At 40.6% G+C, this 25,894-nt stretch overlaps 1 long non-coding RNA gene across 1 annotated transcript in view; it reads right to left on the reverse strand.

Annotated features, from left to right (window-relative positions):
* Window positions 1-25,894, reverse strand: part of LOC309606019 — a 30,424-nt gene extending 4,530 nt beyond the window's left edge. The window contains exon 1 of the long non-coding RNA XR_014231603.1: window positions 1-25,894. This is a non-coding gene — a long non-coding RNA (uncharacterized lncRNA).

The following is a 25,894-nucleotide window of genomic DNA, read 5'->3' on the forward strand; positions in this document are numbered from 1 at the left end:
CTTAAATTCTGGTGTCTGTATCTTTGTATTCCCTTCTTTAGGATCATGTAGAAGGCAATTCAAGAACCATAAAACACTGGCCTCCAGCATGACGTGTGACCAGAGTGGATGCCCATCCAAAACCCAGAGCCTCCCTCTTCATCTCTCACTTCGCAGGCAGGTCTCCTCCTGGACCCGGGAGAGGAAATGGCATAAGATAACAGGTATGGAAGTAATCTGGAAGGTTAAAAAATAATTTCTTACAGACACAACCCTTTAAAAAAATTACTGTTCTCTTTTAGATTAATATAGCATAACAAATCGAGACACACACAAGACTCTGATGACAGAAATCTCCTGGTGACATATCACATCTCTTTCACATTGTCACTAGTACAGAATGAACCTCCAAACGGTATGTGTTGCACCAATGTTGCCACGCAGTTGACAACTGGTTTTCTTTAAATATCTCTGTTTCCAATTCTTCTAAAGCTACAGACCATACTTGTTTTGCTTCACATGTGTGTGTTTTCCCCTTTTAATAACTGAAACCAGGTTTACCCATGACTCTTTTGGTGTAGATAATTTTTGCTAATTGGTCTTCTAATGTCTTACACATTGACCAGGAGTTTTATTGACTCTTTTGTTTATAAGTTAATACTAATAAAAACAAGAGTGACATAATCATCATATTCAAGGATTTCTGATATGGTTAGCTTTTGGACAATGACCTGTAATTTGCTAGTATAAATCTCTCATTTGTAGAAATGGAAGGGTCATTCTTTGCATTCTGTTGTTTCATAACTCATTCGTTTATACAAATTTGCAGTATAAGTTAATTATGGGAACCTAAAGGAATAACCATGTGATTGTCTTCTCTGGGCTTCTGCTTTAGACATCTGAATCTCTGTACCATCACTCCTTAAAAAGGTTCAATAAATTTTCCCAAAGAGAGCTACCTCTCCCCTGCGTTTTTATCTCCCATAGAGTAAAGATGTTTTCTATGTACAGCTGGAAACTCCCCAACTTTCTTTAAATCTTGCTGGCTTTAGATGGGCCCATGTTGTTCTATTTGAGGCTAACCTAGTAAGGGGAAGAATGTTAAATTATCTGGGGCCATTGGCTCAGCTTCCAACAGAGTGATCATAGGTCTTAGTTAAGATGAAGGGAATTGATGCTCCTGTCCTGGCTGGAGTTATTGATGGAGGACCCGAGTTGCCCAAGGTGACCCTTTGGCCTTCAAATCTGGTGTAACATGGAAAACCCCTCCCAGCGTCATCCTTCTTCACGGCAGTGTCAGGAACCTTCTGTTTGAATATCTGACTTGTCTGGAGCCCTACAAGGGAGACAGGGCACATTCTGAGAGAGATGATGTTTACCATGAGCAGGAAAGGAGACTGATGGAAAGTCCCAGCTTATCTAAAACCCAGGGGCCAGACCTTGAGATAACAGCACTCTGTTTTAAAAGTGTTTAGTCCAGAAAGAGGAATTTTGCAAGGGCTCAAAGCATGGCCATTGTGGCATGAATAGGGTCTCCCTAACCACTGCCCAACCCTAGAATGTCTGTTTTGGAGAGTACAAAGATGTCATTGGGAAAAGCAAATTATATAGTACTTATGAGCCTACATTTTTAACAGTTGGTAATAGCAAAGTGAGATAATCTTGGTTTGGGAGAAAGTGAGGTAAAATATAGAGGAAGATTTATTTGTGCATCTTCCCTCCCCACTTGCTGTTAATAACTACCAACTTAAGGGCTTAGTGTTCTAAATGCTTCTTATAGACTTGTGACAACCTTGATTTTTATCATCCTTTTTCACAACTGAGAAAACCGAGGGTCACAAAACGTAAATAACTTTCCCATGACACAGAGCCGCATACACAAATACACATACATACACAGATGAAAGCTGTCTTGACTAAGTGGGATTGAGGAGCCATGTGTGTTGACTATTAAGAATCTCTCTCCATATTCCACTGTTAAGAGCAAGAGGCCAATTAGCAGACAGCTACATAAATAGCTTAGTTCTCCTAAAAAAATAGCAAAAGTCAATCCCAGTGGATTTTGTGAAAACTGTAAAGATTCATTCCGATGACTTTTTCATCTTTACCCACTACCCTGAACAGTAACTCGTATAGTTGTTACTGGTGAAAAAGGGTGCCAAAGCCCTGTCAAATTTTCAGTTTACAAAGAACACTACTGTCATTTTTTGCTGACTTTGACTTCCAGAACAGCACGGAGGGTTCCTACTTTCTGGAAAGACTTTCGACCCCAAAGAGTGGAAACACAAAATTTGGTTTGCTTATCCCTCTGTCACCCAGAGCATTCCAGCTCATTAAGGTTTCTGTGTATTGATTTGGTACATGGTGGCTGGGAAGAGTGGGTGCCAGGAGAGTGGCAGATGAGGCTGGAGAGGTGGATGATAAGATCATAGTGTGCTTTGTGGGCCCTGGGAAGGATCTGGGGTTTTATTACAGTGCAGAGAGAAGCCATTAAAGAGATTGGTGCTAGCGGGTGACATGATCTGATGTATAATTTTAAAGGATCATCCTGGCTGCTTTGTGTAGTTAATGTGTGTGTACTTATGCTTTGGAAGGGGACAGAGAGGTCGTGGCATCTTAGACTTGGGGAGTGGCAATTATGATGGGAAAGAGGGGATGGATTTGAGATGCATTTTGGAAATAGGAATTATAGGATTTGGTGATGGATTGAATGTGAGAAGATGAGGGTGGGGGAGAGGAAGAATTTAGGATGACTCAAGTTTTCCTGGCTTGAGCAAATGGGTAGATAAAGGTGACATTTGTTGAGATGGAGAAGACTGCCAGAATAAAAGGCTTAACAGAGATAATCAAGAGTTCAATTATAGAAATGTTTAGCAGATATCAGGCACAAGCATGCAATAAGCAGTTGCAAGTATTGACTAAGAGGTCAAGGAGCTATCTGGAATTAGATAAATATGGGAATCATTGGCATATGGATGGTCTTTAAAGTTTCGGGAATGAGTAAGAACCCTTGTGGTAAACATGTCAAGTGAGAAGAAAAAGGGCTCAGCACTGTGCTTTGAGGACTTCAATATTTAGCAGAGAAGGTGGAGCCAATAAAGGAAACTGAGAGAATGGAAACCAGAGGAAGAATATTTCAAAAATGAAGGAACAGTCAGTTATATTAGTTGGGATCAAGTAAGATGAGGATTGCACTGCAAGGTTAAATATACATTTTCCAGGGACAATTATATGCCATGGGTGGTCTCAAAATTAGAGATTTGCAAAGACCTCAGGACATATGTTGGGCAAATAATAGAAGTTTACTGTTAGTTTGTAGAGCATAAAATCTGTGTTAAATCACTTTTCAACCTAGCTAGGTTATTAGTATCATGGGGGTAGGGCTTGGGGCAAAGTCAGGACTCCTTATCTAGTTAAAATCTCCTAATGGACAACTCACACAGAACACCAAGTTCTTAGCAATATACATCATAATTAAGGAAGGGAGAGAATTCAGGGAGCAAACCCAAAAGCTGTGTAGACAGGGCAGGGTATATAGTCTTTACGGTCACAGCAGAGTTATTAGGCATTTATTTTCATCTTCATTTAACATATTCCTTTGAGAGCAGATCCAACAGGGGGATGTTGAGAAAACCAAAGTTTGTATTAAGCTTTAAAGGCCAGATCTTGCTTTTGGGGTCTAGACCAGGCCCTGGGGTCCTCTTTAAAAGAAAGGGAAGAAAGGTATCCTCTTCTTATGTGATTGATACCAAGATTTCCCTTCAGGTAAATTTGAAAATAAACTGACCAAACTGGCTTTGCCCAATTTAGGCTTCTTTTTGAGATTGAAAAAAAATTGCAAGACTAAAATAGAACAAGAGATTATATCCAAAGGAGATTAAGAGATTTCTGGCTATCGCTGCAGAGAATCAGAGAGACACACATGCACGGCTGGAGACAGAGAGAGAGAATAGGACACAGATCACACAGATAGAAGCTCACAGCACTGGAGTGGGAGGCTGGGAAGTTGTTGGGAAGAGATCAAATGTTGGAACTTTCCCTATAGAGGAGCTGTATTATGGAGGACCTCTTTCTTTGATTAGGTCCCAGACCTTTTTCCAGTATCCTGCAAATCAGAAAAATAATGCACACTGGAAGGAAAAGAGTTAAGGACATGGGTGGTTTTATTTGTACTGTAGAGCATTTGAGTTTCTTTGTGCTTCTGAAGTCAATTCACGGCGAAGTGAACATCTCCCTTAGAGGATAGGAGTATAAGTATCAAGCAGAGCCCTCCCACTGGAAGGTGAGGACAATAAGAAAATGTAGCTTTTGTGAACATCCAGGACAGGTCTGGTTGGATTCTGGTGCCACCATTTACATCCAAACATTCAACAACATTAAATTCATTCATTTGGGCAACAAATATTCATTGATTGTCTACCATGTGCCAGGCTTTACACAGGATGCTGAAGGCACAGGTTAAAGCCAAGCAGACAGGGTCCCTGTCCTCATGGTGCTTACATCCTAGAGGAAAGCACAGAAAATAAACAAGTAAACAACAAAATAATATGATTTCAGTTAAGGATAAGGAATGGGAAGAAAACAAAACAGAGTGCTGTGATAAAGAATGCCTTGGGGTGGGGGGCAGAATGGGTGGAATTTTACTGAGTGATCAAGGAAGACCCCTCTGAGATGATTTTTGTACTGAGGTAAGAAGGAGACAGCCATATACGGAACGTGCCAGGCTCACAAAGCTGCAATGGCAAAGACGTTAACAAGTTTGAGGAAGGAAAAGAAAGTCTATGTGGCTGGAGCTTCATGATGGGGAGGAGAATGGTGGATGATATATTTGAAGAAATAGGCTGCAGATAGACTGACTAGGGGCTTGAGGGCCAATGGCTCATTTTAAGCTGTAGAGGTGACGTCACTGAACATGCAGTCGGGGAAAGGTGTGGACAGTTGGCTCTTAGGAGCCTGTGCTACTGGCTCCAGCACACCACTGAGCACCTCCCTCACTGCCTTCTCTGCCTTTGGCTACTGCTTGGGGCTGAGAATTGGGCAGCTGGAACCACAGCCTCAGCCACAAGATGTGTGGAGAGCTGGGCCTCCCTCCTCACAAGTTGGCAGCTGCCTCCTGCTCTTTCTGGAGTGGTTCTGGGTAGACCCTACGAAAACATCCCCCACTGCCTCCAATGCCTGGAGTTCTGCCATTTATAAATCGTTTCCTCCTTCTCTTCCGGGAGCCTATGCATTTTAGGTTGTTTATCAGCATTCTAGCCCCTACGCATTAGCCAGTAACAGTTTTCTGCCCTCTGCTTTCTCCACCCCATCCCCCCAGTTGTGACAACAACACATGTATCCAGACATTGCCAAACGTCCCGTGGGAGGCGAAATTGCCCTGACTGAGAACTACTGCTCTAGAGAAACGTTGCCTGTGTGTACCAGGAAACACATAAAAAAATTGTTCACAGTAGAATTATTCTTAACAATTAAAAAAAAACACCCTGGAAAGCACTCAAATATTTATCAACAATAGAATGGATAAAAAAATTGTGATATATTCACACAATAGAATACTATACAGTAATAATGATGAATAAACTACAACCTTGGAAATTTTTGAAATATTATTTTGAGTGAAAAATCAAGCTGCAGAAGAATGCAAACTCCATGATTCCATTGCACAGCATTTAAAAACAAATGAAACAAACAAGAAGTGCAATGTCTAAGGATATATACATATGTAGCAAAGCTTGAAAGAGAAACTAAGGGAATGAAGAAAAAAAGCTAAATTTAAGATAGTGGATACCTCTTGGCAGGGAGGTAAAGAGATGGCGTGAGGGAGGGGCACAAGAATAGCTTCTAATTCTTAAATTAAGGAGTAGATTACAGGTGGGTGTTTATTACATTTTATGCTTTATTATTTATGTGTGTGACATGCATTCTTTTATAAGTAGCGACAATTGCATAAGAAAAAATGAAAAAGAAAGAAGAAATTATGGGGTTTTTCAGAAGAAGAAACAAATCAGTCCAATGTGTGCCAGGAATAACTAAGTGAGGTGGGGAGAACCATCCAGGGCTTTCAGAACAGTAAAAACACCCTTCTCTAATCCTGGAGTGATCTGCCTATAATGCTTTGAAAACTTATCCTTTGACACTTAACTGAAAGACCTTGACCAGGTTCCTTTCCTTTTTTTGGGCCTTAGTTTCCACAACTGAAAAAAAAAATGTGGGGTCTGGATTGGAAATCAGGGTTGGTAAATCCATGCATATCTTAACTTCATTCTGTGCCCATAGCAGGCATGAGTAATTGATCACAGCACTCATTCTCTCCAAATTGGAAAGACACCTCCCAATTGTTTTCAACATAGAACTTCAATTGATCACGTGTAGCAAGAGAGAAGTCTGTATTCCTAACACTTGATTCCTAAAGTTCCTTCAAGACTTGTCATTTTGTGTCCCTTCCCTCGCATTCTCTATTTAATCACCCTAATTAGTTTGGGAGCTCTTTAAAGGGTAGGACCCATTCCTTGCACTTAGTGGACACTAGAGTTTCAGTAAAAACTGCCTGCCTGGAAAGCACCATTTCTTCCACCGTTTGCACCATTCACATCCCAGATAAAGAAAGGAGCAAATCTTCTATAGTGCAGTAAGCGGACTCTGGTTGTCCATGAACTAAACCCATTCCACTCACTAGGCCATATTCAAGAGGACCAGGATCTAGTTTCTGCTGGAGATTTGTGAAAAAGACAAGGCAACTTCGAGAAGCCACGTGCAGGAGAGAGGAGCAGAAGACATTCGCTCATAACTGGGTTAAGAGAGGATGTGGCCTGAAGGTCTGTATGGGGCTACTATTAAGGGGAAATAAAGGTAGTCGGAATGGCACCAGGCAGATTAAGTAGACTTTTCTCTCTGTTGACTTTACCAACTCACATAATCTCTTGGGGCTACACCTCATCCGTTAACTCTGTCAAATGCGTGAGGTGTTTTCTTTGATGCTCTGATTCCAATTCGAAGGACCGAAATTGAAGCTGTGAGCAAGACAGCGAAAGCCCAGAGGGATAGTTTACAACCAAGCACCACACGCCCTCCAGTGGCAGAAAACCAGTAACTCAAGTGAAAATGAACTCTCAATTATTGCCTAAACTAGATTTTGGAAATAGTATAATTTTCTATTGCTCTCATGTGGATACTTAGGATACTATACAGATTTTTTCTTTTAATGGTGGAATGAAGCCCAGGAGTGTTATGTAATGTTATCGATACATACAGACATGTATACAGAATGTCAGAACTGAGGTAATCACAAAAATAACTTATTCCATTTTTCATTACCCCTGATAAATGAAAGTTGAGAGAGTTAGAGGAACAAGGCTGATGCTGTGACCGCCATCTTCTGGCTCCAAGTTCAGTGCTTGCTTTACTCTTCATTCTTGGCTTCCCTATAGCAGTTATTTTTGAACATTTGCCATGGGCATGGCACTGCACTGAGCATCCTTGGGGAATAGTGATAACAATTATCAATTACTGAGTCTTACTCTGGGCAGAGTGCTATTCTAAGCACTTCACATTCATTTCTTCTTAATTCTCACAACAATCTTATGAGATAGTATTATTATTCTTATTTTGTAGATAAAGAAACTGAGGCTCAAAGTGACATTAAGGGAGTTACTAAAATAAAAGAAGTAGATGATATATCCCTAACCCTGAAGCCATCTACAGCCTAATTGGAAAGATAGGCTTGCTTATCTCTGCTAGAAGGATACATCTGTAATTAACTGCGGCTAATTTGTCTAGGACACAGAGTTTTGGAGCCAGGACATTAAGGCCTGAGAAAGGAAGTGGGTTTTCTAAGTGGATTCTTTGCAATGTTGATGGATGGGACTTGCCTCAGCACTGTAGGTCAAGGTGACCAGTAGGTTTCATCTCACATAATCTTCCCCATTGAGCATCACTTGCCCTTGATTGCATTCTATCTGGTGGTCCTAATCTGGGTTTAGGAAGAAAATGTGTTTCACCAATTAGTGATCTCTGCTACGGGTAAAGTGATGCAGGCGTTTAGCATGACAGCACATATATATATTTGCTGCAATTGTTCTACATGTACTAAATTCTACAAAGCCTACACATTTTACAGTGTTATCTATAGGTGCAGAAGCATCACTTAGGAACTTTATAGAAATGCAAAAACTCAGGCCCCATTCCAGACCCACTGAATGAGCATCTTCATTGTAACTAAAGACCGAAGTGAATTCTGTGCCCATTAATGTTGGAAAGTGCTGTGGTAAAGCTTGTTTACAAATACAGCTGTGACATTTCAGAGGACAAGGCCTGTGTTCTGCTACATATGATTCAGTTATGTGATTATTTTTTCTCTTTTCCCCCTTTTGTTCATTTTATTTTTAAACAATCATACAATACAATTGATTTATTTTTGGTGTACAGTTCTATGAGATTTAATATAGGTATAGATTTGTAAACCACCATCTGAGTCAGGAGGCAATACAGTTCAGTCACCCCAAAAAAACTCTCATGCTATCCTTCTCTGGGCTCACCCATCCCCATCCTGAACCCCTGGTGACCGCTGATCTATTCTCTGTCACTATAGTTTTGTCTTTTTGAGAATGCCACATAAGTGGAACCATACTGTGTGTAGCTTTTTGAGTTTTGCTTCTTTCAAGCAGCATAATGCCATCCATAACTGGGTTTTGAGAACATTTTTCTTTCTTTGTTTCCCAGCTGTAAAGGAAATACGGTATAGTAAAATTCCATGACTCCAGAGAAAAACAGCGATTTCTCACGTAAATGTTGAGGGTCTAAATTACTCCAGGAATATATCAATGTATTTGTCTCTATGTTCTTTCAAGTGTGACACCATGTACCGAGTTTAGTTCCCAGACATACTCCATCTGATGTCTTGAGTTAAACTGTCACTTAGTATTTGTTCTACTTTATAAAATGTTTATTCATATTTCCTTTATTAGGCTAATATTTCCTTTTTTCCTTTTTTTCAAACAATATTTTAAAAGGGTGGTATTCCTTAACTGTCTTTGTAAATTATGTTTTAGAGACAACTCATAAGTATATCCCTGCCTCGTGTCACCAAACATTCCAAGATGGAACAAACTTTAAAAAATATGTTTTGAAACAAAGAGCTTGTAAAAGCTCCTTGTAAGGAGGAAAAATGACAACAACAACAATAACAACAGCAGCAGCAGCAAAACATTAAAAAACTCTACCCCAGAATATAATCGTCATCATCATATTCCTCCTTCATGTTTGCCAATCAGTTTCCTATCCATCCTGTGTTAGGAACCAATGGCCCTGGGAAATGCAGGAACCAAGCCAGGTGTTGTTACTGTCACTTTGCAGACGAGGAAAGTGATGACTAGACGGGGAGGGGAGCAGTCAAGCGTCACACAGCTGGCTGGTGATAGAGCCAGAATTATGATGGAAAACCTGAGTTCAACCATGCTTACTAGGCACCTGGTATTACAGGTTTTTTTTTTTTTTTTCTATTAGATAATCACAAAGACTGTTAGATCTATTGCATTCTAAAAGACAGGGATAATTTCTTTACCTATGAAAACCTAAGTTTTTTCTATTCATGGTAATCTTCTAAAACATGAGTATTTTGATAGCAAGTCTGTTCTGTCATGTTATTTATGCTCGACTCTAGTCACACAGAACAACCTGGTTTGAGGATACAATTCATTTGCCATTACAATCACACAAATAGACATTTTTGTTTCTAGAGTAAAACTGAAGACTGAGGCCATTTTCTAGTTCAATTTCCCTTGCTTCCATTTTATTTTTAATTTTTAAATTTTTTTAAAAGTAATTTAATATTTTATTTATTTATTTATTTTTGGCTGCGTTGGGTCTTCTTTGCTGCATCTGGGCTTTCTCTAGTTGCAGCAAGCGGGGGCTACTCTTCGTGGTGGTGGGCGGGCTTCTCACTGCAGTGGCTTCTCTTGTTGCAGAACACGGGCTCTAGGCACGCGGGCTTCAGTAGTTGCAGCACGTGGGCTCAGTAGCTGTGGCTCGTGGGCTCTAGAGCCAGCTCAGAAGTTGCGACACACGGGCTTAGTTGCTCCGCAGCATGTGGGATCTTCCTGGACAAGGGATCGAACCCATGTTCTCTGCATTGGCAGGTGGATTCTTAACCACTGCGCCACCAGGGGAGTCCCCCTCCTTGTTTCCATTTTAGAGCTTTCCAAGGTTGGAGTCTCTGTTGAGGCAGGGCTTTTGAGAAAATGAGACAGACTCCCTTTCTCCCTTGGAATTGCCATGGGACCTGGTAGCTGCTTCTTTACACCCTCTGATAAGATTTATTGGCACATCTTACAATCCAGGGAATAATCGATCATTTGAAGTGATTACAATTTTTAGCTCACATCTTCAGGGACACTTTGTATGGCATGTGATCTGAAATGTGCTGTACTTTTGTAAATTGGGAGCCAATGTCTTCAAAGTTGTGGAAACTGAGGCTGAGAGCCTCTGTGAATTTTATTAGGATGGGTAACCTTTGTGCATAAGGCTTGCGTTCTGTTGTCTCGGCCACTTTTTACCCATCCCGACTCATGCCCTGCACCGCCCCCAGTTAAGACCAGTGCCCAGATGCTGTCTCCTGCAGGGATGACCTGCCACCATCCCATGCTGCAGAAGTCTATTCAGGGTGAGCAACAGGCCCAGAATCCATTAATTAACAAGGGTGATGGGAAGTTGTAAACACAGCTGTCGGCTGCTGACGTGCAGACCTGCCTGCCTATGGCAAGTGAAGAAATGTTGGGTGGTAACATAGTCTCATTGTCCAGGGCCTCCTTAACTGAACTTGAAAGCAGACCTCTGGCAGGGGGGCCAACAGCAACGCGCTAGTCTCTCCGGAGGTACCCAGAGGCAGGCCCCCTTTTTGTCTGGCGTTTCTAGCCTCAGAGCCAACCCATCATCAGATGGGAGAGTTTTAAGGAAGAGTGGGGAGAAAGCAGCCGCCTATTTGCAAAAGAGCATATTTTCCAGTCATTAAGCACTTGTATTTTTGGTGAGTCCTTGGAGGAGACTTAGTATCTGACCTTCTGTTCCCACTGTTTTAGTAGTAATTATTTATCCTTCACCCCAAACTGGGCCATGGCAATTTCCTTTCTAGGAGAGATACATTCATCCCTTTAGCAGACAAAGCTGTTTGACATATGAGAATGATAGCATCTTATTTTCCAGGGAACCAGAGTCTACAAAATATTTCTATACTTGCCTTTCCATAAGAACTCATTTAAACCTCATTGGTCTTAGTTTATAGATGAAGAAACCGAGATTCAGAGAGGTTAAGCAACTTGCACGAGGTCATATAAGAAGCCAGTGACAGGGAGACTTCCCTGGTGGCACAGTGGATAGGAATCCGCCTGCCAATGCAGGGGACACGGGTTCAATCCCTGGTCCTGGAAGATCCCACATGCCACAGGGCAACTAAGCCCATGCATCACAACTACTGAGCCTGTGCTCTAGAGCCCGTGAGCCACAACTACTGAGCCTGCACACCACAACTACTGAGGCCCACGCGCCTAGAGCCCGTGTTCTGCAACAAGAGAAGCCACCACAAGAAGAAGCCTAAGCACTGCAACGAAGAGTAGCACCCACTTGCCACAACAAGAGAAAGCTTGTGTGCAGCAACAAAGACCCAATGCAGCCAAAAATAAAATAAAATTAAATCTTTAGAAAAAAAGAAAAGAAAAGAAGCCAGTGACGGGGTTGAAACTTGAATAGAATCTTCAGTCTCCACACCTTGTGCTCTTCCCAGTACCTCCCAGAAGCGCCACCTGACCTTCTGAGGGAAGCAGGAGCTCATCATGAAGCCTGACTGTTGGCCCAGGATGTTGGAATCCCTCTGCGTGCCTCAGGAAACAAGGCCCAGCCTTGATGACTAGCACTTCCTGCATCAGTGTTTAGACCAACACTCAAAGCTGACAGCAGGTTCCAGTAGCAAAAAAAGGAAACACGTGAGGCAGCTTGTTTGTAAATTAAAATGAGAAAAAAACCCCAGGAAAACAAGTGGACTCATAGACAGGCCAAAGATGATGGTTGCTTTGATGGGTTCCTTCCTGTTTCTGACAAAGTGCTCTCCATTCATGCTTCAGGAGGCCCAAAAGTGTCCAGTGGCCCTGGAATTTCTAATACTGTGTTCTTTAACAATTCAACCTGACATATATATATACGTATATATATACGTATATATATACATATATATGTATGTATGTATATGTGTATATATATATATGTCAAGTATATATATATAATTTTTATTTATTTTTCTATAAGTATAAATATAAAAATATAAAATATAAGTATCTATCAGTATTTACCTATTTATAATTGTTCTTTGCAAACTACAGATGCATTCTATATATCATGATATTAATTATATATTATACTATGTATAATTCTTCTGATCAGGTTTATTGGGACATTATTTGGCTCTCAAATCACAACATATTATTGTGCATCTGTGGTTTGCAAAGCCCAATGGTAGAAGCTGAGGGGTATCGGAAGTGATTAACCAGGCTCCCTGCTTTTGTGTTGCCTCCATTCTTGAGGGAAAGACTGACCTGTTGTAAATAACTTTTTAAAACATGAGACCAAACGAAGTAAATGCTATAACTGAATGAAAAAGTACGTGCTATGTGAACCAGAGGAGGGAGACCTCATTCCGATAGGGCTAATGGAAGACTTCAGGTAGGTGAGGGATTTGTGGTGGGAAAGACATGCTGGGCTCAGGGTCCAGAGGATCACAGGCTGCAGTGTCTGCAATGTTCTGTTTAACCAGGGGATGGCTGTAGGGTGAGGGACCTGTAGAATGGCTAGGAGCAGAGGAAAGGGGACATGCTTAAAGAAGAAGGTCACAGAGGTGCTAGGAATTGAGGTGGGATTATTAATGGTTTTATGTCCAGGGGCCTGGGAAGGCTAATTATACCCCACCAGTCACTTCTCCCAGTTGATTTCCCTGTTGAAATAAAGTCAGAAATAGCAGCTAACTAGGACTTTAATTAGCCCTGGGTGTACCCAATAACCCTCACTGTGGAGTTCTGGACAAAATGCTGACTTTAGCTTGAAGACGAGGTTGGGCTTAAAGTCTTAAAAACTTAAATCTGAATCCTTCTGACTAGCTGAGTTATATAGAGAGGCAAGGGCCAGCCTGCTCAGGCATGCATTTGGAGAGATCGTGGGCCCGCCTGGCTGTCTCCTTCTAGTCTCGTGGAGAAGGTAAAGGGATAGATGGGATTGTACCTTTAACACACAGGAGTATGACTCCAAAGAAAATGTGACATGAAAAATGATCTAGAATTTTGATCAATCAGATGAATAACTCTTCCTCTCTTGAAAAGTTAGGGAGGGAGCTAGAAAGCGATGGCAAAACCTTGCATGATGTAAGGAGAGGGGCGGAAGCATTCCCTCTCCTACAGGCAGCGGTGGGTGGTGGGTGTGAAGTGGGTGAGAGTCCATGAACAAGGAGAGCACAGATTCTGGTTGGCAGAACAAAATGGGAGACCTCAGGTCCTAGTAAACCTCAGGAAGTGGTCAAGTTGATGGAGCTCATGAGTCAGAAAAAGGTGGATAGTCAAAGGACCAAGAGGAAATTAGGAGCAGAGCAAGGCAAGTAGGAGAAGAAACAAATGGCACTGACAAGGCAAATGGAAGTATTGCTGCCCACCTGTCCTCTTAATTCACTGAGACGAAGTCCCTGGGGACTCTCAGGCAATGGTGACTGCAGGCAGCCAACTTGGGAGTTAATGCAGTGGGGGGGTGTGGAGAGACATTTGTCTGTGGTGGTGGGAAGTTGCGATGGGCGGAAGGCACTTTAGCTTCCCTCCTCCAACTCTAAAAAGGGCACCACTGCTGTGTTATATACACGTGAACTATGTAAAATATTGTTCTCTTAAAGAGGTATTTTGACGCTCTGAAATGTTTGGAAACTATTGGTATGGCAGAAAATATTGGATTGGAATTTAGCAAACAAGTGTTTTAGTCCTGATTCTGCTATTTCAGCTCTATGACCTTGAACAATAATAAACACTATAATAATGACCACGATGAACACTAACTGATAGTGTGTGAAGCTGTGTGTTAGACAGTGTACGTAATAAGTACACTCCACGTACTACTTCATTTAATCCTCCCAATAACTCTATGAAATAGGCATATTATTTCCATTTCACAGATGGGGAAAATGAGATGCAGAAAGGTAACTTGATCAATGAGATACAGAGCTGATATCAGATCCAGGTCTCAAACGGAGGTCTGTCTGATATCAAAGACTATGATCTTATGACTTTCACTCCTACCTCTAACAGGTGAATAAATATCCTTGCCTATGAAAAATGCCATTGGTATTTTGATAGGAATTGCATTGAATCTGTAGCTTGCGTTGGGTAGTATGGTCATTTTAACAACAATGCAAGAACATGGTGTATTTTTCCATGTAAGTCAGACAGAGAAAGATAAACACTGTATGATATCACTTATATATGGAACCTAAAAAGTACAACAAACTAGTGAATATAACAAAAAAGAAAGAGTCACAGATATAGAGAGCAAACTAATGGTTACCAGTGGGGAGAGGGAAGAGGGGAGGGGCAATATATAGGAGTAGGGAAGTAAGAGGTACAAACTAATGTGTATAAAATAAGTTACAAAGATATATTGTACAACACAGAAAATATAGCGGATATTTTATAATAACTATTAATGGAGTATAATCTTTAAAAATTGTGAGTCACTATATTGTACACTGTAACTTATATAATACTGTACATCAACTATACTTAATCAAAAAATCCTTGTCTATTCTCACAGAGTATGTTGGGGTTTCAAATGAATAAATGTTTGTAACAAAAACATTGTAAGCTAAAAGCACTTTAAAAAGGAAGCAGTTATTATCCTACACAAAGTCTGATGCTTTTAAATGTTTGTTGAATGACTACATACTTAATTGGAAATGCAATTTATCTGTCTCTCTATACATTTATCTATTAAGCTTTCTTTTTTTTTTTTTTTTGGTCCTACTTCTGTGAAGAAGAATAGTTGTAAGCCACCAAAAAAACAATCTTCTAGAAAATCTTTTAGTAGGAGGGCTTCTTTCCCAAGTTTGGTTGGTTTTAGAGGATTAAAAAAATGATTGACCTTTGGGTACCCTTCATGAAAGGAATCATAAAAGTGCTCCCTCTATATAAGCACACTGTATGTTACGGGTACTTCTTAATCTCATTTAATTCTCAAGTGTGGGCATCATTATTTTCGTTTTACAGGTGAGGAAACTTAACCATTGAGAGGTTGAGAAAATCACCCAAATTTATCTAGCTCGAAGTATATTCACAAAGCCTGAAAATACTGGACGCCTTGGAATAAGAATCTGGCTTTGGAGGCAAAACTTGGGGATGACTTATTATGACTGTTCACTTCTTACCAAGCCAAGAAAAGAAAAGGGGTTCCAGGGACTATTTGAAAAGCATCCCCAAAGGACTGGATGAATATGAATAGTTTCAGCAGCCCTGTGACACTGAGGAGTGAGGGCCGGTTACTCTCTGGAGCCCTGATAAGTGTCTCCAGCTCTTCCCAGTAGCTTTGGCTCCAACACCCATCTGGCGAGAATCTTGTTTTCCTCCTCAGCATAGCTGGGCTGGAGTTTCTGATAGTGTTTGACTTCAACAAGTTTCCACACGAGCCTCTGATCTAGTGTTGGAACAAAGCAACAGCGGAGGGTGGCCCAGCTCGGAATGAGTCAGGTGGAGACTGATACCTTGTTTCTTGTTAAACACTGTTCCCCCTCCAGGTATGTACTTTGCCCCAACAGTCAAACTCTGTCAACACAAGTCTGGACTTCCCTCTCTCCACTAAGGCAAACACTGTTAATAGCAGAAAGGGAAAAAAAGTCCATGGCTGAAATATGAAAACCTATGCTTTCAGGTGGGGGATCAAGAGCCCTTCACCTTGCCAAACATTATTTGAATTCTGTAGAACAAACACTGGAGTTTAAGTTACATCCTCGAATTCAATAGTTGGCATAGGATAATAATCACTGTTGATCTCTCCCACTTGATATAACTGTTAATTGCTTTGAGATAAAGTGACAGACCCCAACAGAGGATTGTGAGTTCATTTGCATTACCCCACTGTTTTTTTCTTAAGTAGGGAAGAAACTGAGTTTCAGAGAAGTTAAGTGATTCACCCGGGCTTATATAGCCACTTGATGTGGCTGTGTTTCAGGCTGTGTAGAAAGAACTGAGGGCTCCTAACTTGTATTAAAGTGACTTTCCAACCATACTAGACGTAATTCTGTTTTGGTTGGTATCAATATCCACTGAGATAAAGCGATTTGTCTTGGCTCAGCTTGAAAACATGTTCTTAAGAAGTCATCTGATAGTAACTAACAGTATTTACTATTGCTAAATATTCTGACCCAGTTTATCAGGCTCTCTAATGTTGTGACTGAGAGTAGAACTTTGGGAGTCTGCCTTGGTTTGTGTCTCAACCCCTTTGCACCCCGATTTCCCTTTTCATAAAATGGGATATACGAATAACATCACCTAACCCTGAGTGATTATGAGAATTAAGTGAAATTATACATACACAGAGGTCAGAACTCTGCCAGGCACACAGTAAATACCTAATAAATGTCAGGGAACCCTACTATTATGTGGAAGCTTAAGACGTTTTAGTTTTGTCTCTATCATTAACTAGCCTCTTACTCGCTGTGCCTCAGTTTCCTCATTGCTCCCCATTAAAAATTGATTGAGTTTATTTATATGCTATGCAATGGAGACACTCATTCGTTTGATAATTTATTCTTTGCTGAATGAATTTTTATTGAGTGCCAGCTGTGCGGGGCACCCTGTGAGCAAGACAGAGGAGTTCCCTGTTTTCAAGGAGTTTATAGTCTGTGGGGGGCACAGAAAATCATACAAGCAGTTAGAGGATGATTATGAGTTATGAGAGCGGAGTATGTGGTGCCGTGGAGGCACACAGCAGGGGTACTCACGTAGTTTGTGGGTGGAGGTAGGGAAGTTAAGGAAGACTTCTTGGAAGCGATAATTAAGCTGAAACCCAGAGGATGGGTAGGAATAACTGGCAAAGAGAGAGAAAAGTGTTCTAGGAAGGAAGAGAGGAACACATGTGAAAACCCAGTGATTGGAGAAAGCAAGAGAATCAAGTGGTTCTACCGTATTTCATCTACTTTGAGACACTATTCATTTTTAAGATGTGCCCTTATTTTATATACCCTTAAGAAAGAAAAAACATTGCCAGTCGAACTATGGCATAAAGTTTTATCATTTAGGGTTCTAATACTTTTTGAAAGAGTGTATTAAATTCTTAACTGGATGTACATTTTATCATACAGTGCTCTATCCAATATAGCGAAATAAAAATATATGTGAAGTAAGTTGCTTTCAGTATTCTTGAAACTTACTTTTAGAGTTAGATTCTTCTGAAAGGCATTTTTGATTTAGAGACATCGATGTCAAGCTTTTCCACACAATACGGTCAAGAGCCTCGGTGATAGAGCTCATGGCTGAGCTGAACGCCATTGGGGCTGGGCTCTTCAGCTGGGTTTGTGAGTGCATGGATTTAGCCGTCTTTTGAGTCCCACTTGGGAAATGTTGCTAAACTCCTCTGATTCACCACCTCCCACAACATTTGGTGCAGAGAGGTTGAGGTGGCCCACTGTTGTTTCTGGGATTTTCTTCCAAGCTAACACCCATTCTGACAGTTTTGAAGCTGCTGCCTTTCATGTTTGTGCATGCAAGACCAAACCAATTAGTTAACAACTGCTGTCTGTTCTAGAACGATTTTTAAATGCATCCTAATCTCAGGGGGCGGGTGTTATGATGTGAAAAAAAATGTGCATCTCCAAGAGTGATAAAATATGGCTAAAGCAGAGAGGGTGTGTGTGTGTGTGTGTGTGTGTATGTGTGTGTTACAGGAAGCAGGGTGAGATGGGCAAGTGGTAGCCTGTGGTCAGACCAAATGTCTTAAGGCATTTCAACTGTATCCTAAGAGTGTTACGCTAACAAGGATAACAAGCAGGAGAACGACAACCCTTCTCTCAAGTGTGGACGGGACTGGATGGGAACAAGATGAAATTTGGTAGATCGAGGGAAGAGGCAGGCTGCAGAGGATTCCTGCTTTGTGGGTTATTCTAATAAAAAGAGGAGGAATGATCCTCATCATCTCAGAGCTCTTAGTGGGGGCTTCAGCCACAAAGACTGCTAGTCTGGGGTGGCCATCTCTCCCCCCATTACCAGGAAAAGGTGGTGTCCCAGGGAGAGGATCAACAAAGAAAGACACCTAAGCTTTTCACTTTGAATAAATATCCCAGATAACTGAAACATCCCTTTAAGAGCTAAATTCTCTTTTAGATGAAAGTCTCTTTCAATTCAATACAAATTTAGCTACCTTTTCACATTGGGGCCTGTTAGGTATAATACAACCCTTTTGTAAACCGAGCACTGTCACAAAAATATAATTATTCTTTAAATGAACACCAACAACCAGAAAGAACATCAATATTAATTAATGAATGGGGTAACAATATGAGTTGTATAAAACAATTTGCTCCCTATTTTTTTTTTAAAGATAATACCTGATACTTGCTCCTCATGATACGGTTTTCAAAGGATGTTTGCCTCCATGATCTCATCTGATGTTCACAGCACCCTGTGTGTCAAGTCAGGACCTCCTGGAAGCAGAAGCTAAGATGAAATTAAAAGTGCAAGAGATTTACTGAGGGAAATGTCTGTGAAAGATGATGGGGAGAGGGAGCTCAAGTAGGCAAGGAGAACCTTCAACTACAATGCAGGTCTGACAGCCGTCGGGGGGCAAGAGGAGGAAGGAGGCTTGGGCAGGAAGAACCTCAGGCTGCAGTGTAGCTCTGAGTACGTCTCTATGGACTGACGGGGATCTCCACACATAGAGGAATCCTGTGACAAGCAGAAATGGTCTGGCTCTAGTTCACTGCCATACTCAGTCGCTAGCTAGAAGCAGCCTGGGGAGGGTGTGGCCCTGGCATGAATACTATCACAGATGCTCAAGGTGCAGCTGCTGGAAGTTGTTGGCTAATTGTACTCCTCCTGGAAGTTTTCCTTCTTTAAGAAAGATCTTAGCAGCAATGCTCCATGGCTGCCACACCCTGTGAAGTAGGCAGAGCAGGTACTACTAGCCCTATTTTAAAAAGGTTTCAGATAATTAAAGATGTTCAGTGTGATAATGGCAGATTCCCAGGTTTCATGGTTGTCTTGTTAAGCGGATTTTTAAAGTATTTTTCAAAACCCTGTTGTGATAGATGGTCTTCAAAGATGGCCACCATCTATTACTTCCATTGCTGTAGGTCAATCAGCTCCTCACATCCAGCTCCTCTCCTTGAATCTGGGGTGGCTCTATGCTTTGTCTTCACCAGTAGAATGCAGCGAAGTGTTGCTTGGCAGGCTTTAAGAGGACAGGCAGCTTCTCTCTTCCCTCTTAGAAGCCAGATATCATGTATGTAGTTTGACGGTAACCTCATTCCAATTATGAGGAAACATCAGATAAAACCAAATTGAGGGGCGTTCTACAAAATAACTGACTAGTACTTGTCGAAAGTGTGTGAAGAGCATGAAAAACAAGGCTGATGCACTGTTACAGATTGGAAGAGACTAAGGAGAAATAATAACTAAATATAATGCGGGACCCTGGATAGGATTCTGCGAGAGAAAAAGATCATTAGTAGATCAGCTGACAAAGTTTAATAGTGTCTGTAGTTTAGTCAGTAGCATTGTACCACATTAGCTTAGCTGTGGTCATGTATTAAGGTTAGGGGAACCTGGGTGATGGGTGTGTAGGAACCATCTACACTATTTTTGTAACAGGGTCAGAGTGATCTGTAATGTATCAGCAGATACCTGAAACACCAGAACCGAGGCAGCAGCTCAGATCACTCCAGCAGGGTTCTTCTTGAGTTGCGGATCTTGGGAAAAAAGTACTGAACTCAAGATTGGGTAGTTGGTGGCTTTTCTGTAATGTTCTCTGAGGGGGTCAAATGATGTTTGCTTTACAAACAACCTCTTCACTGGTCTATTTTGAAGCTGAAATTCCTATTCTTCTGGTAACCCACTAATTTAAGGCAAGTATCATAAAAGGCATCTTGTGTGACATCAATTCTTGGAGATTCATCACAAAAGAAAAATGTTTGGTTAAATGTTTGGAAAATAATTGCACAGTTTACTACTTCTTGAAGATTATCTATGAATATTAGTATGTGAACGGCTCTGAGAAATTCTGCAGTAAAGAAATCTATGTAACTATTTAACTTAGCAGTTATTCTCCAAATGTATCCAACCACGGAATCCTAAATGTGTATATGCAAAAATTTTCTTATGGAAGACATTTTAGGGAATGCCAGATGAAAGCATTGTGTACTGTGAAGGATTTCAAGCAGCAAAAGTGATCCCCTTTTCCTAGAAGGAATAAAAAGGAGGCTGAATGTCAAGATTACTCTAAAAAGTTCTCTCGCATTAGGAGATAGTTCAAATTCAGTAACCTCTAAATATTCTTTCCCACTTCAAAAGTTTGTCAGTCAATGGAAGCGTGTGTATTAGTCAAGAATCTTAGTAATAAATAGCAGAATCCACTCTGGGAATGGGATTTGTTATAGGACATTAATAAGTTTATTACATTTAAATGAGGGCCAGGAAACTTATTTTAATGTTACACAGCTGGAAGAACATAGCAAGGAGAAACTCCCGGCTGCAAAGTGAAGTCATCTAGAAGAAATTCCATTGCCAGTGATGTCTGGCTCTTATCATCTGAGATGCCAGAACCTTAATTATAGCTACCCAGAAGGACCAAGTACCCCAGATATGGTCTCATGAAGCGTGATGACTACATAATGTTACTCTACCTTGTGTCGCTTCTGCTTTCCAAGGACTGAGTGGATGTATTCCTTCATAGAATATGTCATATGAGTACCCTAGCTGCAAAGAATTCTGGGAAATGTAGTTTTCTCCACTTTCTGCAGTTATCGTACAGGAAGGCATATGGGAAAGGTTTTTGAACACGTATTGGGTAAACCAACGTGCAGCGTGCTAGATTTACTCATTCTTCGTTTGACATACGCAAACATGAGATTGGTTTCATACCATGATTGTCATTATTTTCCATTTCTACCCAGGCCATAAAACTATTACTAAATTCACAGATATAGAGAACAGACTTGTGGTTGCCAAGGAAGAGGAGGGTGGGGGAGGGAAAGATTGGGAGTTTGGGATTAGCAGATGCAAACTATTATATAGAGGATGGATAAACAACAAGGTCCTACTGTATAGCACAGGGAACTATATTCAATATCCTGTGATAAACCATAATGGAAAAGAATATGAAAAAGAATATATATATGTATAACTGAATCACTTTGCTGTACAGCAGAAATTAACACATTGTAAATCAACTATATTTCAATAAAATTTTAAAAAACTATTACTAAAACATGAAACGTGGTAGCAATAATAAAGTCTAGAACTGTAAAAATGATAATAATTATTGTCATAAAACTAAAATAATAGTACTAAAATAATACATATAATATAGTATTAATAACAGGGCGAGTATTGTAGTTGTACTAAAATTCAAAACTATGGTAATAAAACTCAATGCTAATAAAATTTATTACTAGAGTAAAATAAAATTCAGTATTGTAATGGCAATAAAACTTAATATTCTTAATAGACTAAATAATATGGATTAAACCTCAATATTTGAACCTTGTTTTTTTTTCCTCTTAGTGATTAAGAACTTGGATTCGGGAAACAGAGTACTTGGCTCTACCCTGACTTTCTGACATTGGGTTTGTTAGGTAAGCAATTTAGTTCTCAGCTTCTCATTATGAATCGGAGGTAAGGAGAACTGAATGAGAAAAAGCAGGAAAGTATCCTGCCCACAGTAAGCACTCAATAAAAGTGTTAGGTTATAGTCAGGAGAGAGCTCAAGGATATGCAAATGAAACTCATTCTCTACTTCCCCAGAGACAGGAAACCTGCCTCTGTAATCTAGCCTTCTATGCCCAATTCCCTGATTATCTCCCAATTGGCTATCTCCTGCTGAGTTACCCACCATAATTTAGGAGGATGTATCATCTACTACCCAGTTGTGGATTGACCCCTACTTACAAACATGGAGTTTGGGGCCTGCATTTGGTCATAGAGCCACGAGGTCCTTTCTGGGGCTTTGTCTTTAGGAATTAGCCTTCCCTCAAGCTTGGGGGTCTGCCTATACCTTTAACTACACTTCCTTGGTTGTGGTTTTGCAAAGAGAAACAAAGACTTTGGAGCCAGTCTTGGTTGGATTCAAATACTATCTTCATCTCTTTTTAGCTGTGTCACCTTAGGCAAATTATTATTATTATTATTTTTTAATAGAATCTAATTTGTTTTATAGATAGATAGGTATGCTTCTAAAATAAGTTTTGCTGCCTGGTAAAGGAAGCAGCCCCATTGCTCTTAACAGAATTGTGCCCTCACTGGGTGTTTTTCTAGTTTTGCCACGTTTCATGCTTACCGTGAAATGTGCTTCTGACTCTTCCTTTCACATAGTGTGAGCAGAAACTGTTAGAGTTTGGTATTTTCAAATCATGGATGTTCATGGGGGGTAGGGTAGTGTGATAAGAGAATTATTTCTTTAAAAAAAAAAAAACTAAACTCAAACTTCTACAGGTAAGAAGGGAAGAGCTCTGAGAAGGAATCACTGGAAGAGGAAGGACAATTGTCCAAGGGGGTTTTGCCTTTGATGAACACATCCCACTTTTAATCCTGAAGGCAAATTATTTTACCTCTCTGAACCTTGGGTTCACATGTGAAATGGTGTTAATAAAACTCGTCTCAAAAGGTTGTCATGAGAAACAGTAAAGGATGCTGGATGATATCTGGCACAGTTCTTAGCACAAAGCAGGTACTTTGTAGCCAGCATCCCACCCCTCTCCAAGTCCTGCTCTCTGCTCTGCCCCACGGAGCTATTATTCTTTGTTCTACTACAGTAATATGCATGCGGTGGGAGGGGCTGGAGGCTGGACCTTGACTTTGTTCTGACCCCGGAAGACCTCTGGATGTTGTTGTGATTGTTGTTTTAGTTCAAGAGAAAAAAAGTCAGCTTGTTCCCTGTGTGTTTCTCCTCCAAGAGGTGGAACTCAGCTAAAATTCTGGGAACAGAGCGTTCAGGTTAGTGGGGTTCTGCTTGAGAGGTTTCGCTGTGTTTCTACATTGAGTGGGTTGTTCCGGGTCTCTTGCTTGGGCAGATATTTTACTGTCTCTTTACTTAACAGGTTATTAACAACATTTTCCTCAGGGCCCTAGAGACATCATATAACTTCTGAGACTCTACATGATATCTTAGTAAAATTGTATCATCTTCATATAATCTCAATATAATTATTATCACAGTGTTGGCATTTACTATTTTGGTTTTATGGCAGAGAACTCAAGAGATTGCATTTTGTTGTTAGACAGAGACATCCTAGGCCGATATTGAAAAAATTATATCAGAGCCACTTGGTATGACTTGAAAGGGTACACTAATGCCCCCAGCTCTTGGGTGGCTGGACGGTCTAAGGTGCCAGGACCCAGGGATGGTTTCTTATGGCTGCCAGTACCTACAATGTGCTGTACTAATTGTATCCTTTTCTATTTGTGGATTGATGTGACAAACCTTGGGTTCCTCATCTGTAAAAATGATGATAACAATAATATCTACCTGATAGGATGCTGTAAGGATTAACATAATTAATATTTAAAAGTGTTTAAGGACAGGACCTGCCACAAAGTAAGTAATATATGTAAGCAATCATTGTTATTAAAGATTTTTATGTAACTGTTATCTATAAGAGGGGGATTCATGAATATGTATTTTGTACTTTGGGTAATAATCTAATACTATGTTATTTTGCTGAAATTGTTCCAGCTTTGGCCATTGCAAGCTCTTTCAGTTTGACTCCTGTTTTTTTTTTTTTTAATTTTTTAAATTGAAGTATAGTTAATTTACAATGTTGTGTTAGTTTCAAGTGTACAGCAAAGTGATTCAGTTATACACACACACACACACACACACACACACATATATTCTTTTTCAGATTATTTTCCCTTATAGGTTATCACAAGATATTGAGTATAGTTCCCTGTGCTATACACGAGGTCCTTGTTTATCTATTTTATATATAGTAGTGTGCATCTGTTAATCCCCAAACTCCTAAATTTTGACATGCCTCCTCCCCCCCACCTCTTTTGTTTTTTTGTGTGGTTTTTTTTGAGCACTTATTTACTTTCTGTCACTGCAAGATTCTCCAGACCCACTTTGTATTTCCCCTGCCCCAGCTCTGGAATTGGCCATTCCACCAAGGAGCCCTTGTTCTTTTACTGAAGAATGGTATTCGAAACCAAGGCGTGAGGGCTGGGGGAGCCACTAGATTTTGATGCAAATACTTCTGCTCTCATGTTAATGTCTGTTAAATGAAACACTAAGTTGAGTTGGTCTGGGAGGCCCTGTAGGGCAGGGTATAGGATGATAATATCAAGCCAGGGTCCAAGAAAGAGCATTTACTGGAGCTTGAGTATCTTCCAAAGCGAACACTGCAGAGGGTAGTCTGTGGAAGAAATTGAGCATGTTTTTGTAGTCAGTGTGAGGCATGATGGTTGTGTAGCAGTGACTACCTTCTAACGATTCCTGACTTGTTCAGTATTGGTCTATGTCTTTCATTCTGTTCCAACCACCTGCTGCTGTACAGTAAATTACTCCAAAACTTAGTGGTTTAAAACAATGATTATTTTATTATCTCTCTGTTTCTGTGGGTTAATGATTTGGGGGAAAGGCTCTGTTGGATGGTTCTGGAGCTTTTCCTTAGGTTTCAGTCACTTGGCAGCTGCTGCTGGAACAGTAGGAGGGGTCTGAAGCAGCTGGGGACCACTCAGGTATCTCTCGTCCTTGTATCCCTCCTTCTCTAGAAGCCTCGGGGCTTCTCCATGTGGTCTCTTCACATGAACTAGTTTGGCTTCCTCACAGCATGGCAGCTTCAGAACAGTTGGGCTGCTTGCACGCTGATTAACAGCCCCAGTGCAGGTATTTCAGTGGACAAGGCAGAGGGAACCTCACCTTTTCTGAGCCAGCTTTGGATTTACTATCATTGCATCCTATTGGTTCTGAGTCACAGACGACTCAGATTCAAGGGCAGGGGACATAGACCCACCTTTCATTGGGTGGAGTGCCAAGGTCACATTTTAAGAAGAGTCTGTGGAATGACATGGTTTTGGTCATCTTTGCAAAAAAATTCTGCCACACATTCACCTCAGCTATGCTGCCAAAAACTCTAGCATTTGAAAGTGTGCCATAAACTCACAAAAGCTGAAAGCTGCTGCCCTAAAATCGATGGGTTTTTATCTGATGTCTTTCTGTATTTCTCTCCCTCTATTTTCACATCTTCATGGCTTCTTAGAACTCCTTCCCTACCCACTATCATTCATCTCCTTTCCCATGTCGTGTTTTCTGATTCTCCCTTGGTGGGCATAAAGATTTTCTTTAAAAACACTTCTGCTTTTCATGTGGCTAAAAGGAGGCATGTCAAATAAAGGAAGCACATAGATGGAGAGAAAAGACACAAATGAATAATGGGAAACACAAGTAGAAACAATGATGGGGAAAACAGAGTCAGTGATGTTGAATGATATGTGAGAGCACACGAAGAAGACACTGAAAAACATTGAAGGGTGGAAGTAAGGAAATATTAAAGAACAGGGAAAACTGCACCAGTGCTAAGAATTGTCACAGGCGTATTATTTACAGAAGAGTGAACCTAGAGATCTGGGATGGTTTGGGGGGGCATCCTGAAACCATCAAAATTGTGTACCAAATTTTATATATATATATACACACACACACA

Source organism: Balaenoptera borealis (genome assembly GCF_965194805.1).
Source record: "Balaenoptera borealis genome assembly, chromosome: 11".
Classification (NCBI taxonomy): Eukaryota; Metazoa; Chordata; class Mammalia; order Artiodactyla; family Balaenopteridae; genus Balaenoptera; species Balaenoptera borealis.